The sequence below is a fragment of the Protopterus annectens genome, chromosome 3.part0, assembly GCF_019279795.1.
Source record: "Protopterus annectens isolate FY-2018-M chromosome 3.part0, PAN1.0, whole genome shotgun sequence".
In the NCBI taxonomy this organism is placed as follows: Eukaryota; Metazoa; Chordata; order Ceratodontiformes; family Protopteridae; genus Protopterus; species Protopterus annectens.
The window spans coordinates 1,162,994,376-1,163,008,752 of NC_056731.1; positions in this window are offsets into that span (position 1 = coordinate 1,162,994,376).

A 14,377-nucleotide genomic window follows, 5' to 3' on the forward strand; every position below is an offset into this window, starting at 1 on the left:
TCTGTTCACAAATCTGGGGATATGTCCCCCTTGTTGGTTGGCTGTCACCACATGTCCTGTCCTGTGATGTATTGCCACCCACTATATGTGAATCTGTAAGCCACCACCTCTGTAATGCCCCTCACACAGGCAAGGAAATGGAGCAAGGCCCGCATTAAGAAATGTCCATATGTCAGAACTACTGCAGCAGTGTCCAGACCCACAGCATGATACAATGTGGGCACCTACATAGCGGTGTGGCCGTAGCGATACCTGACATCTGCACATCTGTAAAGAGGACAGACAGAAAGTAGATAGGTTATACATTAGGATGAATGTTTTGAAAGATACACATCTGAAACTGAAAGGTATGCCATTACTACATGACAGCAGTCCTCAATGACATGTCCAAAGTAGTCTACAGTTAATATTAACATATCAGATCAATATCCAATAGGAGATACATATAAACATACAGCTCAAACACCAAGAATAAGATACTCAGTACTCAGAGTCCAGCTTTGCATGCAGGGGTTTATGGTTCAAGTACTACATACTGCAATCTACTCTTACTTGAAAAATAGTCCTAATGTAATGATGCAATACGTGTTAAACTATTTCTGTCAACCAGTGCACTGTAGCTGGTGTAACATGCAAGTGTGACTGCATATAACCTGGTGTACTATCCATGTATGAAATAAATCCAAAGAGAAAAGGTTGTGGTACTACCCATGTATACCCAGGTGTCCCATACAGTATAGTCACACCCCTTGCTACTGTAATGACAGCACATGGAAGCATGGAAATTAAATATAGTTATTAAAGATGTCATTACCCTGCTATTTTATCAGACTGGAATGTGATCACTGGTTACCAAGGCTATGCTATGCTTAGCAGGTTTAAGCATTGCTTAAATATAAATGCTAAGTAGATTTGTGCACTGGTTCATAGGTTCATAGGTTGGTACTAGGCTATCGGCCCTAGGGCCTATACAAGCCTAGCCATAACAATTCCCTGGCTATTTCTTCCCACAGTATTTACTTCCCTGAACTCCTGTCTAGCAGGGCTACTGCTGTGATCCCCGGAGTGAATTTCCTATCTCCCATCCAATCGTCAAGGTTCCTTTTGAAGAGGGCCAAAGAGGCGCTCTGCTTGACATGTATAGGCAGTGTATTCCAGAGTCTGGGGAGTCTCTAAGTCAGGAACCTATCCCTCCAGCATGTTCTGTTCATTGTGATGACAAGGTTTCATAGGTTCATAGACAGGTACTATACTATTGGCCCTAGGGCCTATATAAGCCTAGCCAAAAAGGTACCCTGGCTTTCACCACTCAAGAAAATAATTTTCCTGTGCCCCTGCCAAGCAGAGCCACAGAAGTGATCCCCGGGGTGAATTTCCTATTTCCCACCCAATCATCAAGATTTTTCTTGAAGAGTGCTAATGAGGAGCTCTGTTTGACAAAGATAGGTAGTCTGTTACAGAGTATGGGAAATCTCTGGGACAGGAATCTATCCCTCCAGCATGTTCTGTTTAGTGTGGTGACAAGGTTTAGGTCCTTAGAGCATGTAGCTCGGAGGGATTGGGATTTCTTTAAGTGGAGCATGTCCAACAGCTCTGGGTATGACATAGCTTTGTATGTTAGGCAGAGATTGCCTCTAAGTAGGCGATATGCGATGGAGTAAAGCTGGAGTTTTTTTAGATGGTCTGCATAGGGCATCTGTTTGAGGCCAGTAATCCTCTTTGTGTCCCATATGTCAGAACTAGCAGCAGTGTCCAGGCCCACAGCATAATACAATGTGGGCACCTTCATAGTGGTATGGCCGTAGCAATACCTGACATCTGCACATCTGTAAAGAGGACAGACAGAAAGTAGGTTATACATTAGGATTAATGTTTTGAAAGATACACATCTGAAACTGAAAGGTATGCCATTACTACATGACAGCAGTCCTCAATGACATGTCCAAAAAGCGTAGTAGTCTACAGTTAATATTAACATATCAGATCAATATCCAATAGGAGATACATATAAACATACAGCTCAAACACCAAGAATAAGATGCTCAGTACTCAGAGTCCAGCTTTGCATGCAGGGGTTTATGGTTCAAGTACTACATTCTGCAATCTGCTCTTACTTGAAAAATAGTCCTAACGTAATGATGCAATACGTGTCAAACTATTTCTGTCAACCAGTGCACTGTAGCTGGTGTAAAATGCAAGTGTGACTGCATATAACGTGGTGTAATATCCATGTATGAAATAAATCCAAAGAGAAAAGGTTGTGGTACTACCCATGTATACCCAGGTGTCCCATACAGTATAGTCACACCCCTTGCTACTGTAATGACAGCACATGGAAGCATGGAAATTAAATATAGTTATTAAAGATGTCATTACCCTGCTATTTTATCAGACTGGAATGTGATCACTGGTTACCAAGGCTATGCTATGCTTAGCAGGTTTAAGCATTGCTTAAATATAAATGCTAAGTAGATTTGTGCACTGGTTCATAGGTTCATAGGTTGGTACTAGGCTATCGGCCCTAGGGCCTATACAAGCCTAGCCATAACAATTCCCTGGCTATTTCTTCCCACAGTATTTACTTCCCTGGACTCCTGTCTAGCAGGGCTACTGACGTGATCCCCGGAGTGAATTTCCTATCTCCCATCCAATCGTCAAGGTTCCTTTTGAAGAGGGCCAAAGAGGTGCTCTGCTTGACATGTATAGGCAGTGTATTCCAGAGTCTGGGGAGTCTCTAAGTCAGGAACCTATCCCTCCAGCATGTTCTGTTCATTGTGATGACAAGGTTTCATAGGTTCATAGACAGGTACTATACTATTGGCCCTAGGGCTTATATAAGCCTAGCCAAAAAGGTACCCTGGCTTTCACCACTCAAGAAAATAATTTTCCTGTGCCCCTGCCAGGCAGAGCCACAGAAGTGATCCCTGGGGTGAATTTCCTATTTCCCACCCAATCATCAAGATTTTTCTTGAAGAGTGCTAATGAGGAGCTCTGTTTGACATAGATAGGTAGTCTGTTACAGAGTATGGGAAATCTCTGGGACAGGAATCTATCCCTCCAGCATGTTCTGTTTAGTGTGGTGACAAGGTTTAGGTCCTTAGAGCATGTAGCTCGGAGGGATTGGGATTTCTTTAAGTGGAGCATGTCCAACAGCTCTGGGTTTGACATAGCTTTGTATGTTAGGCAGAGATTGCCTCTAAGTAGGCGATATGCGATGGAGTAAAGCTGGAGTTTTTTTTAGATGGTCTGCATAGGGCATCTGTTTGAGGCCAGTAATCCTCTTTGTGAAGTATTTCTGTGGCCTTTCCAGTTGTTGTAGATGTCTTGTGGGGTACATACCAAAAGGGGCATTGTACTCTATAATGGGTCTAATGAGTGATGAGTAGAGGGGAACAATGACCTCTTTTTTGATGGATGAGAAACCTTTTGTGATGAGGTGCGCCACATAGAAGGATTTCCTGACCACTGTGGTGATATGACTGTCAAAGGAGAGACTACTGTCCACCTGTGTGCCAATGTCTCTTATCACACTTTCATTGTTAAGTAGACTACTGCCTATGTGGTAGTTCATGGGTACAGAGTTTTTACCAAAGGGGATAACAATACACATTTTGGCATTGAGCTTGAGGCCATGGCTTTGACACCAGGCAACTGTCTCAGTGAGGCCCTTTTGTAGGATGTCCACATTGTTAGGAGTTTCAATTATGGCTCCTAGTTTGCAGTCATCTGCGAACTTAGTTAGCCAAAGAACTTCTGTGTTAGCCTGTCCTTAAGAGAAGTAGATACCAAACAGGAGAGGACCCAGGACTGAACCCTGTGGTACTCCACTTCTCACTGGTCTGAAGTAAGATTTGGAGTCTGCTACTTTCACAGTGTGGGTTCTGTCAGTAAGCCAGTTGGCAACCCATCTTTTGACATAGGGATTTATACTTAGTTTAGTGAGGTTATCTGTAATTCCCAAAGTGAGAGATGGTGTTGAAAGCCTTGGCAAGATCTAAATAGGCTGTGTGAACCACTTTACCCTCATATATGGTGTTGGTGACTGCTTCAAAGAAGTCTATCAGGTTTAGGAGACATGATCTGCCTTTTACAAACCTGAACTGTGTGGGGTCCAAAGTTTGGAGATTACCAATGTCTTTATGAGTTCTATGATGATACGTTCCATGGCCTTGCAGACCAGGCTCTGCAGGCTAATGGGGTGGTAGTTCCCTGGGTCTGTCATGGCTTCCCCTTTGTGTAGTGAGATAACCATCACAGTATGCCATTCAATGGGCACAAAGCCTGAGGTGAGGCTATGATTGAAAATGGTACTTAGGTGGGATGCCAGTTCATTCTGTAGTTCATGTAGAATGCAGAGTGGGATGTTATCAGGTCCCATGGATACTGTGTTCTTGGCTTTGGAGAGTGAGGTTTTTACCTGTGCAGTCATGATTACAGGAACTTTGCATTCTTCTGGTATAGAGATGGGTCCTTTAGGGGGCTAGAGGGGGGTAAAGTTAGAACTGAACCTATCTGCCAGGATGTAGGCAATATCAGTTGGTTCTGTATATTTAATGCCATTGTGCCATAACTCAGAGCAGATCTCAGTGTTGCCATGGAGATTCTTGACATAGCTATGGAATGCTTTGTGGTTATCTTTAGAATCAGTGGAGATTTTGTTTTCATAACCAGCTTTGGAGGATTTTATGAGGGATCTCAGCTTCTTACTGAGGCTGACCAGGGAGTTCCTCTTATCATGGGATTTTACTCTTTTTGCAACAGTTTCTTTCTTCTGTTGTAGAGTTTGTTTATGGCAGAAGACCACCAGATTGGCTTCCTTTTTTTGGAGGACAGCATCTTGGTTCTGTTAGGGATAGCACGATCCATGCACTCGTGTAAGTGCTTATAAGGTGTATTTGTGTAGGATTCAGCAGTCGTAACTCTATTGTCCATCTGCATGGATGTCATGGAGTTTGCCACTTCTGTCTTATGAAGTGTGAAGTTGGCTTTAGAGACATTTTTTACAGTTGTTTCCCTAATTGGGGGTGAGGGCAGGATGTGGATGTCTAGGGTGATTAGCTTGTAGTCAGATCTGACCAACGAGGAATTCACCTCTGGTATGCAACACCAGTTGCCCATGTTGGTAATGACCAGGTCAAGGATATTGCTGCCCCTGGTGGGGGTTTAGATAAGTTGATCTAAGGCATTGGAATTTATGAATTCCAAAAAACGTTGAGCAATAGAGTTGGCACATGAGTAGTTTTCCCAGTTAATGGTGGGGTAGTTGAAATCACCCATTATTAGGGTGTTGGGTTGTACTCTAATATTTTCCGGTGTATCAAGAAAAGAGGAGTGAGAATCCTGGGGCATGGTGGGGGGTCTGTAGCAAGCTACAATTTGGATTGTGGTCTTGCCCAGAGTTAGTTGCACTTGGATAATCTCGGATGCATTATGCTAAGCAACTAGCTTGGATGTGTGGACATCCTTAATGAATATGGACATGCCTCTGCCTTTAGTGTTTCAGTCCAGGTTAGGTGGCCGAAAGATGTGTTATGAATTATAGCCTGGTAATACAGGGGTGCTCTCTGGAGCTTTGAACCAGGTCTCTGTCACTGCACAGATATCAATGTTCTCCATTTTAAGGAGTGTCTCGAGTGAGTGCATTTTGAGGTTTAGACTTCTAGCATTGAGTAGCATTACCTTCAGATTTTGATTGCTTGCACCTGTTACGGTGGTGAATTTGTCATTTGAACCTTGCCTAAAAAAGGCACTATAGGGGTGGCAAGAACATTTGCCAGTATATGGAATCCCAAGGGTGACAGTTGCAGGCCATCTCTGGCAAAGCATCATAGTCTGTTGATCATGTCATCCCAGGCAGACAGATAATGGATTCCTTTAAAATGACACCAGAAGCTTAACCAATTGTTGAAGTCAATCACTTTGTCCTTGTACTGTGGTATAATTCTGGGTGATTGCAGGATGCTGCTCAGGGCTAGGGTCATACCTGCCTGGGCTACAAGATCAGAGAGCTCCTCCATGTCTCTTTTCATGTAGTCCAGGGAGTTACACCTCAGGCCATTCACACCAATATGGACAATGACAGAGCCATATTTGTACTTGTTGTGGAGTGACCTGAGTGAGTGCGTTATGTGGTGGATCCTGGCACTCAGCAGGCAGTTGACAGTAACTTTCTCCTTGTTTAGCCTGGTGAGTGGAACATCAGTGTGCCTGACTATAGAGTCACCTATGACTAAAGTGTTGGGTATGTTATGCCTTATGGGCTGTAGTTGAGTGGTACAATGAGTTTGTGGGCTATGTGTCATTTGGGTTGTGTTAGGGGGTGGAGGTTGCTTGCATTTCTGCTTTGGAGGTCTCAGTTGTTTAGGCAGAATTTTATTGAGAGCCTCTGTGAATGTAGGCACGTGTTTTGTGCTTCTATGTGTATGTTTTGGTGGTGTAGGTTTTGAGGGACTATGTGATGAGTGTGGTGAGGTGCAAGTGTTTACCTTCTCCTCTTGACTGTCTAGTCCAGTCTTTGGTGAAGAGAGCTTTGCTTCCAGTTTGGCTATATAAGTGCATCTCTCACATGATGTAGTGTTGGGTGGTAGGAGGAGAGGGTTGTCTGTGTACATGCTGCATTGCCCCAAGATGCCCAGATTCATCAGATAGACAGGAAGAAATACCAGGAGCTGACCTTTAGACATGCTTGGAGAGGTGCATATTTATTAAGTACTAAAAATTGTTTTCCTCTAGACAAGTGAGGAAAGTTGAGTGCTGCAGTAATTTGTAGCTTATTTAGTGCTTACAATGAGTTTTGAACAAGTGCTGAGCACTAAGAAACATATTTAAGTGCTAAAACTAAAAAGCTGGTTTAGATCCCTGGAGCGTACGGCTCTGAGGGATTGGGATTTCTTGAAGTGTAGCATGTCCAACAGCTCTGGGTTTGACATGGCCTTATATGTTAAGCCGAGATCGCCTCTGAGTAGATCATATATGACAGAGTATAGCTGGAGTTTTTTTAGACAGTCAGCATAGGGCATCTGCTTTAGGCCTGTGATTCTTTTAGTGAGGTATTTCTGCAGCCTTTCCAGTTGTTGCAGATGTCTTGAGAGGTACATACCAAATGAGGCATTGTATTCTATAATGGGTCTAATGAGGGATGAGTACAGTGGGACAATGACCTCCTTTTTTCTGTATGAAAAGCCCTTAGTGATGAGGTGTGCCACATAGACGGATTTCCTGACTGCTGCTGCAATGTGGTTATTAAAGGTGAGACCACTGTCCACCTGTGTCCCGAAGTCTCTTATTATACTTTCGGTGTTTAGTGTACTACCACCTATGTGGTAATTCATGGGTGCATGTTTTTTTTTTCCAAAGGGGATAACTATACATTTCTTGGCATTGAGCTTGAGCCCATGGCTCTGGCACCAAGCATCTTTTTTCTGTAAGGCCCGTTTGTAGAATATCCACATCATTTGGGGATTCAATAATGGCTCCCAGTTTACAGTCATGCAAACTTTGTTAGCCATAGTCCCTTAACGTTGGCCTGTACTTCAGAGAAGTAAATGCCAAACAAGAGTGGTCCCAGGACTGAACGCTGAGTTACTCCACTTGTCACTTGTCTGGAGCTGGATTTGGAGTCGGCTATTTTTACAGTGTGGGTTCTGTCAGTAAGCCAGTTGGCAACCCATCAAGTAACACAGTGATTAATGCCCAGCTTAGTAAGTTTATCTATGATTCCAGAGTGGGGGATGGTGCAAAGGCCTTAGTGAGGTCCAGATAGGCTGTGTGGACAAGCTTACCATTGTCCAGAGCTCTGGAGACTGATTTGAAGAAGTCAATTAAGTTCAGGAGACAAGATCAGCCTTTCACAAACCCAAACTGGGTGGGTCCAGTGTTTGAAGGTTGCCAATGTCTTTGTTTATAAGTTCCATGATAATACGTTCCATTGCCTTGCATATCAGGCTCATCAGACTGATGGGGCAGTAGTTCCCAGGATCCATGGTGGATCCCCCTCTTGTGGAGTGGGATAACTGTAGCTATGCGCCACTCAGTGGGCACGAAACCTGAGGTGAGGCTATGATTAAACATGACACTTAGGTGAGGTGTCAGTTCATTTTGTAGTTCATGTAGTACACAGCCCAGGATGTCATCTGGTCCCATGGATGCTGTATTCTTTGTTTTGGAGAGTGTGTTTTTTACTTGTGTGGCCGTTATTACCAAAATTTGGCAATCTTTCTGTACTGAGTTGGGCCATTTAGTGGGTGAGAGGGGGGTGAAGTTAGCACTGAATCGATCTGCCAGGATAGTGGCAATATCCTTGGGATCAGTATATTTAATGTGATTCTGTTGTAGCTCAGAGGAGATCTGAGCATTGTAATTTAGATTCTTGACATAGCTATAGAATGTCTTGTGGTTGTCTTTGGAACCTTTGGCAATTTTATTTTTGTAACTAGCTTTGGAGGATGTTATGAGGGATCTCAGATTCTTACTGAGGCTGGTAAGAAAGTTTTTTGCATCCTGGGATTTTCCTCTTTTCTGCAACAGTTTCTTCCTTTTGTTGTAAAGTTTGTTTATGATAGCAAACCCTACACGGTGTAAGTGCCTATTCGTTTAACCGTATGTTAGCACTGCTTACCATCACACAAACACATTCAAAGCTGCTCAAAATCAGTTTAACCACTCTGTATCCAACAGTCCTTGTTCTGCCTAGCAATAAAATAAACAGCCTTTGCAGGTCATGAATCCAGGACCCTGCACTCCATAGCCTGTGCAGTTTACCAGTAATCCACCTCAGCTCTATTGTTTGGGGATGTTTTCTCAAACATACCCTTCTTTATAGAGAATTTACAATAGGGAAGAGACAAGTGTGCAATTAGGAAGGATTGATATTTATAAATATATATATATCTGAATAGAGTCATACATAGAGAGAGAGAAAGAGAGAGTGAGATATGTAGGGAGATCCATATATGTGTACAACAATATATAGATATATTACCAATGAATACTGAGGTATACATATATATATATAGATATATATATATATATATATATATATATATATATATATATGTGTGTGTGTGTGTGTGTGTGTGTGTGTGTGTGTGTATGTGTGTGTGTGTGTGTGTGTGTGTGTGTGTGTGTCAAATATATTATATATATATATATATATATATATATATATATATGTGTGTGTGTGTGTATATATTATATATATATATATATATATATATATATATACACACACACACACACACATATATATATATATACACACACACACACACATATATATATATATATATATATATATATATATACACACATACATATATATATATATATATATATATATATATATATATATATATATATGTATGTGTGCATACATGTCCCAAAATGCCCATACAAACATATGCTGCTGATAGACCACCCACAACTGGACAACTGGGGCAGCATGCACAGCTGGATACAAAAGCAGCCATGACACTCACATGTGCCCCCCACAAAGTCCAAATAAATAAGTGAACAATACACTGCTACAAAATCATGATAGGCCATACACAATGGCCAGACATACAACAACCTCTTAGCAAAACAAATAAAATGTCTGAACATAACAAAGGAAAATACAACCAGCTAGTAATTCACACATGTTTATTATACTCTGATGTCTTGGCCAAAGCCTTCAAGGAGTAAACATTACCAGAAATACATGCCTTAACCACAAGAAGCAATTAACACCTAATTACATAACTGAATACACAGCCTCCAGTTACACTTGTCATTTAACCCTCTACGGGATAAAGTATCACAGTTAATATTAATACATGACAATTATCCTTATATAGGTTCATAGGTTCATAGGTAGGTACTAGACTATCGGCCCAAGGGCCTAAGTAAGCCTAGCCAACAAGCTTCCTTGGCTTACACCACCCAAGAAAGTTATTTTCCTGTGCCACTGTCGAGCAGAGCCACAAAAGTGATCCCCGGGGTGTATTTCCTATTTCCCATCCACTCATCAAGATTTTTCTTGGAGTGCTAATGAGGAACTTTGCTTGACATAGATGAGTAGCTTGTTCCAGAGTATGGGAAGTCTCTGGGACAGGAATCTATCCCACCAACATGTCCTGTTTATTGTGGTGACAAGGTTTATGTCCCTAGAGCATGTAGCTTGGAGGGATTGGGATTTCTTTAGGTGTAGCATGTCCAATAGCTCTGGGTCTGACATAGCTTTATATGTTATGCAGAGATCACCTTGGAGTAGGTAATATGCTATGGAGTAAAGCTGAAGTTTTATGAATGTTTCATCACACTGAGGAACAGACATTTTCAGAAACAGTACCTTGAGACCCACTACTGTCCCCATGGTGAGATTTATTCAAATGTACATCTATAGAACTGACATATTTCTTATCAGTAATATGTCTGACATGTTCTAACAGCCTTGTTTTAAAACATGTGTTACTGTCCCCCACATAAAATATGTTACAAGGCCATCTAAGAGCATTCTCTATACACCAACCTCTTGAATGTACAGACTTCATGTTTCCCAGCCATTCCCCTCAGCAGGAATTACAGCACTAAAGAATGATAGACCAGTATACCTATCTACCTACTACTGTATGGCATCTAGACAAAGTCTGACATAATTGGTGGGCAGAAGCCAAAATAAATGGGCATACATGAAATATTGCTGTTATACACTGAGAAACTTGCTGGTGTTACAGGGTTTGTTGTAACATATCTTTTCTGAGGGGTATAAAGTCAGAAAAACAAATGGATGTTACTATCTAAGTAATGTAACTGCCAGAGTATGCTACTGATTTGTCAAAGACAACACCTGTCTGGGTAACAGCCCATACATAACAGGCTAACCTGTGGCCATTATATGGATGGCCCTACAGTTGAGAGCAATGCAGAGAAAGAACTTTGTCAGAATGAAATCCATCCAGAAGTAGCATGTGCAGACAAACCCTGTTAAACTAGCAGTATTCCAAACAAATAGCAATACTCACATTCTACTCCTGTGTCGTGAACCTTCCCCACCATTTAGTTGGCTTGTCTCCACAAGTCTTGTTGTAAGAGGTAGTAGCCCACACAACTCCAGGATGTCTTCCTCACAAGTAAGGAAAAGGGCCAATGCCCACGTGGAGTACTCATTTATAGGATTGTGCTGCCATGACATTGGCTATTGGAAGAACTACACAGCTGCTCTGCATGCAGTTAGCAAGTGGAGAACCCCAATAAGTGCACAGGCCATCACCTGGTCATGAGCATCACCTACAAAAGCCATGCTACCACCTACTCAAACCAGCTCTATCCCTGTAGGGCACAGAGAGAGAGAAATAACAAATGAAACATAAAGTGGAAAAGAAAAGAAAGAAAAAAGGTAAATGGAACATGTAGGCAAGTAATTGAATGTAGTACCATAGCATCTGGCCCTCTCTGCAGAGGGAGATATCACAGACATACCTCTCAACTGTACAAATCTTCACAGAATGTCCACATTTTACCATCATGTATTTTTGTCTATTCCTCCTGAGATTTGTACTTTTTTGCCAAATACCTGAGGATTGAAGTCATCCGGTAATGACAAACACTTGAGTTTAAGACACAACATCCTTAAGAATATTCACCATAATGCTAAATGTATCATTCTATGAATTTCCTATGTTTGTACCAGGAATATTTCAAGTCTGTCCCTATGTATCTCCTCACCATTTTAAGCATTATCCAGATGTGATGCTCTAAGAGGTTGTGAGGTGGGATCCCAGCTCAGGAGCCTGACTCACCCTGGGACAGGACAGCTTATATACGACAACTGCAGGGGTGTCTGTCAAACAGTTGTGACTGTGCCACTGCTAGGCCAGTTAATGGGATGCTTTCCATATCCATGTTACCTGTGATTATGAGTATGACACAAGTTTGCCTTGTTAAAGCTAAGAGACCTATAGAGGGCATGTGCATAGTAAAGTACTGTTGCAGACATGTATGTTGAACTGCATGTGATATCCTGAATTAATAATATTCAACTGTACATAGTTCTGCTGCCCAATAAGCACATTTGTGACTGATATCTGTAGTCACATACACATATGCCTCTGTTATGTCAGCCAAACCATTGGCAGGTCTGTGAGCAATGACATTGTAACATAATAGCCTATCTATGACTGTTGGACATCTTCCAGGTTATCACAGTGATGTCAAACCCTACTGTACAATCAATGTACTAATGTATGATGCAGCTATATTAATACAGTATTAATGCTGATGTCCACTTTGACATCCATTTATGTGTGCCATTGTCCAGACATACTGCTGTAACAGGTTGAGATGTATGTTTGAGCGGCAAGACTGTAACTACAGTGTGCCATACTAACATACAACAGAATGTATACCAGGTATCCCCTGAGCACATGTATGTATGATTATGTTCAGGTGGAAGGCACAATACTAAATCATATGCGTTTCAACCATTCAGGTACATAGGTTGTGCATGTTGCACATGTGTGTAATAGTGTCAGTGCATACAACAGACAGAAATGTGTACAGCTACAGGTTGTTGCAGTGCCCTGACACTGATATGGGTACTAGAGTAGGCATGATATTCAGCTATTAATCAGAGAAGTGTCCACCTGTGTTATGACCCCCTGTCCATGCCTACCAGCTATATCCACAGCTGTATACAGTGGATATCACAAGTGTGCACACCCCTGTTAGAATGCCAGATATGTGTGCTGTATGACAATCAGACCACAGAAGATCATTTCATAATCGTTCTCATCTTTATGTTCATAGGTTCATAGGTTCATACTAGGCTATCTGCCCTAGGGCATTTTTATAAGTAAGCCTAGCCATGTGTTTTTACACACCTTTTTTTTAAATTTTTAAATTATGTTTCGAGGTTAGGGTTACTGTGCTCTGTCTCTGTGTGACAGTGACACAGAAGTGATAGTGATACCAACCTCTCCATACTACCATCATCTCACTCCTCAGATTCCTCTTGAAGGAGAGTCAATGGACCCCTAACCTGTACAATTCTACTGAAATGCAATCAAAGGTGTTTCTATGAAGGTGACCAACTATTGCCAAGTGAGGATGTGCCATGATGTTAGAGTCAGACCAAGATGGATGAATCCTGTAACCATCTCAAGAGGGGCATACACAACACATCAGTTTAAGGATGTGCACACTCATTCAACTGGCTTACTGTACTGAGTATTATTTCCATATGTTTTCACAGACCTGATTGTTATGTTTTCAATTGAGTTATACAGACTACAGGTCACACTACAGGTGGGAATTGTTATGAAATAAGTTATTGTGGTGTCATGTTCCAATTGCACAAATACCAGGCAGTATTTCTGGGCTGTGTACCTTTCATATCCACTGTTGCTATATGGACACAGCAGTACTTAATTTGTATATCCAGCCTCTCCACAAAGGTAGAGTAATCCCCTTTGGTGGACAGCAGCAATACACAAATCACATAATAGGTTGCTACAAGCTGTACAGGGACACAAAGGTGCACGAAACAACTTTGAAGCAAGTCCACCTATATCTGAGCAAGCATGTAAGTTCACAGGTGGCTTCCTGTAAGGTTGACTATGACTATCAATCAGACATACCACAACACCAAGGACAATTGCAACCATTTCTCCACATATGTTATAAGTCTCAGCTGAAACAACACAATTCACCCTGTACTGGAAGTAAAGAAAACATCATACACACATGCTGTGGATATAGGCAACCTGCATCACACAGGTTAGGTGGGAACATCGCCACTCTGTCCACCCAAATTGTACAGGGAGATGTACATCATCAACCACACTCCTCCCCTCAGAAATGGTGAGCATGTACATATTGCATAGTGATGGCAACAACAGCATATCTCCATGGGGCATAATAACATCAGTGTCTGCCTCCTACATGACCTCAGGCATGTGCTCAGAGCTCCATCACACACCTCAGTCAAATACAGACCTGCCACCATCCACATGGAAGATGCCCACTGTCAACCCTCTACACAGAAATCAATGGAGGTCAGAGGATTATGCAATCAAGTGTCCAACATTGGGGGGAATAAGATAGCTCAGGGACAGGTGTGTAATGCAAGCTGCTATAGCCATGATTGCTTGGAGGGTTTCTGTGTAGTGTGGATTATTTGCAAGTAATATCCACTGTTGATGGGCATTTTGTCAACCGTATGAGGTCCTGTGACCTTCTTCCTGTTTATGTCTTCCAGGTAACATGCAGAGTGCTGCCTACCAGCATTCTCTGTTGGGGAAACAGACATCATCACCCAATATGTGATTAGACATTATGCCCTGTCATTTGGATGGTGAGCAGAAGATGTGTGGGAGAGGAATGTCCTGTGGAACAGTGTGGC